This window comes from Melanaphis sacchari, unplaced genomic scaffold (assembly GCF_002803265.2).
Source record: "Melanaphis sacchari strain LSU unplaced genomic scaffold, SCAv2.0 Contig146_pilon_pilon, whole genome shotgun sequence".
NCBI lineage: Eukaryota > Metazoa > Arthropoda > Insecta > Hemiptera > Aphididae > Melanaphis > Melanaphis sacchari.
This window is the reverse complement of record NW_020270633.1, coordinates 602,321-605,818: the sequence shown is the minus strand read 5'-3', so window position 1 is coordinate 605,818 and position 3,498 is coordinate 602,321. Positions and strand designations below refer to the sequence as shown.

The window sequence follows — 3,498 nt, the reverse complement described above, 5'->3', positions numbered from 1 at the left end:
TCTAGAGACGACTCAAGAACTGTTGGAACTCAGTGGCGGATAAGGCGGGGAAAATATAGCAGCTAAAGACGCGATCCGCGCCCCCCACGGTAACCGCTACGAACCCGTCGCCCATCTATACACCACTGAGTGTAAGTCCGGAGCCGAACACACCGACGATAGCACGACCCGTGGAGTCGAAGTGCTAGCCAACTCTTCCGCCACCGTGCGGTTCACTGACCAGCGCCACCGCCATGTCTTCCGCCCTGATGAACTCCCCCAACAGATCCTGAGCTGTCCTGCAGTGGTTATGGATTGTCTAGACATACCCATACCTTAACTTCGTCTGGACGATGGATATCGTTAGACATCGGCGTCCTCGCTCGGGAAGGCGGACCGGCCCGCAGGCCTTGATGGCTCCTGTCCTCAGCTGTTGACCGCTCCTCAGGCCTCCCTTCCTTGGCTGTTTGAATGCCTGAAAGCGATATTTTAGATATAAGTTCGAAGTTTGAAACAGATTCTAAAATTACGAAAATTGAATATCATTTATATACACCTTATACTACTTTATTTAATAATAATGATGAAATACGAATATCAATTCAGCAAACAGATGTTTATCCGTATCTGCATGAGAGTTTTATTTTTTTAGATGGTAAAATATCAGAAGCTAGTGAAGTAAAACTTGCTAATAACGGTTTTTCATATTTCTTTGAACAAATACGACTTGAAATCAATGGAATAGAAGTAGATATTATAGTACTCGATTACTAGGTATTACCAGCTCGTTGAAAGGTTATCTATCATGTACGCCAGATAACTATAACTGTTATAAAAATGCAGGTTGTATTTTTTAAAAATAATACAAACCCCGCAAATGCAAATGGTGAATTTAGTGCTTGCATTCCACTGAAATATTGGTTAGGTTTGTTCGAAGACTTTAAAAAAAAATATTAGTTAATTCTAGATTAGAACTAATATTAACACGAAGTCATAGTGATCTGAATGTTTTAACAAAAGCTAAACAAGATGGAATTGTTAATTCTGGAAAAGTCGTTTTGAATAAAATAGTTTCGAAGCTACCACATATCACTGTTGATGATGAAGAAAGATTGAAATTATTAAAACTTATAGAAAAAGAAAAAAGTTTGTTTATCCCGTTCAGGTCTTTTGAAACTCTGAACTTGGAACCACTAAAAAAGTTGTATGGTACTTGAAAACAGCTTCAAAATTAGAAAAATCTCGAATCATTATAATCAGATTGCAAAAGGGACGTAAAAATGTATTAAAAAAAGATTGTAGTGTATTTGATCATTGTAATTTAATAAACGTTAAAGTTTTTTTAAACTCGATAGCTTATCCGGTAGATAATTTAAATTTAGATTTTGAAAAAAAATAATTTCACCTTATTTATTCTTTATTGCATCTTTTATAACTCTAACGTTTTTTAGAATTATTATGATTTGTATTACATGGAATTAAATTTTTGAAAACATGAATATGTTTTTTTTTTTTAATCAGTTTTTGTGTTATACAGAAAAAAATGAGTGTTACATGGAAAAAAAATGTGTATAAGGGGAATATTCCTGCTTAAACTTTAAAAATCTCCCTGCCCAAAAGTGCTGTGAACATACAAATACATACTACTCTCCTCCATCTGTCGTTTGGCAACTCCTTGTCAATCCCGGGAGAGGTGGTCCGTGGCGCCGCACCGGAAACAGGAACGAGACTTCACCATGTTGCGGCTCTCCGCGGCGTGATGTCCTCGCTCTTGTTACAGGAAACACGAGATCTGCTCCTTCTCAAGCAGCTTGATGAGGCATCTCGTCCAGCTGACCACTACTACCTTAGCCTCCGTCAGGGCGATAGCGTCGCGAAATGGAAGGTCCATCCTCGTGACACGATCTTGGCCGTCTCGCCTGCCACCATTATTCCTGATAGAGACGAAGTTTGCTGGATGCCACTGGCCCTAGTCTGCATTCTGGTCACCATCCTAATCCCGAAGGATTCGAGATTAATGGTGCCTACCACTTTCTTCATTGTGGCATCTAGAGATCCCCCCCTCGGCCGGACGGTCGATGGTCACTGCGGCGGTCTTGGGGACCGTTCTCCGCAGGGGTATAGTCGAATTGCACTTATTTTAGTCGAATTGCACTTGGGCTCAAAAAAAGTATTTCAACCAAATTATCATACATTTGAAGGAGTTAAACATTTAGTAAACATTCATTTTCCTTCTCACTTACAGGCTTAGGACTGACAATGATTTTAATCATTGGCGTGGTTAAAATGATTGTTTTATACATCACATTATGTTAATTATATATTTATACATTATAATTCTTATATTATATTATACATTATATTATATTACATTATACATATTATTATACATTTTTTAAATTTTTTTTTTTTTAAATCGTCAAATTTAATTGTTGTCAATATCATAATTTTTTTTTTATCATTTTTTGTAGTAATGACAAACTGCATTCAAAAATTCTAACCTGGTATTATGCTTTTGAGTATATAAGTCAATATATTTTTCAATATAATTTATTTTTTTCTGATACCGTGTTGTTGATGGTCTTGTGTCAGTGTTCTGCATTAAAATATAAGTATCGATTTGTAATTGTCGATTTTTGGTGACAATCATTATCTGCGTTATCTAAATGGCATTCATAAACTACTATACGTACATAATACCCGCCATAGCATTCGTAAACATTAGATTCCCAATATTTTTAACGGGTTTTCACTATACACGTTCGACTCGTAACAAGTTTCCACAGTTTTTCCATTTTAACTCTATTTTTGAACGAGTACAGTTCGATTACTACCTGATTTTTACCTGAGTGCAGTTCGACCATTTATTTGTAGGTAATAAGTACAATTCGACTATCCCGCTCCGCAGCAGTTGGATCTTATTGTTAAGATCTTGACGTGCTTGAAGTGCCTTAACGGATTTGGTCGGCTTCTTTTTTTTCTTACAATAGACAACTAATTGTTTATAATCCAAATATTTATTCAATAATTTAATTTCAGGGGTTGCTAATAGTTTCATGCAAATAGTGTAATTGTTATTATTTTTTATTTTCAGCGAGATAATATTTTATTTATTAAAATTATTATTTAAATTAAATACCCTCGTTTTATTATATGAGTATAATAGCAATTTTATAAATAGGTATATTTATTTCATAATTAAATTATGATTATACTTCCCAGGTGAAGATTAAAATAATATACCAGTTTAAACGTACTATTATAGTTATAAAAATTATAATAGCTAAACTAATAGAAGTCTCCAACCACAACATTTTTAAGTAGACTATACCTGTCACTAGGTACACGATAATACATTCTAAAACGGTGGCGATTTTGGCAAGGGCAGTCTATTCTATAATCAATGGTAGTACTATACCTACTCTTTTTGAATTTTCAAGTTTACGTATGATTTACTTGTGTTCTAACTGTCAAATATCTGAAATATATGAAATTGTAATTTGAATAGTATCGATAAGA

The 3,498-nt window shown here is 34.9% G+C and overlaps 1 pseudogene; it reads left to right on the top strand.

The window, feature by feature from the left end:
* The first annotated feature begins 450 nt into the window (after positions 1 to 450).
* LOC112591899 lies at positions 451 to 1,196 on the top strand (annotated as a pseudogene).
* The last annotated feature ends 2,302 nt before the right edge of the window (positions 1,197 to 3,498 follow it).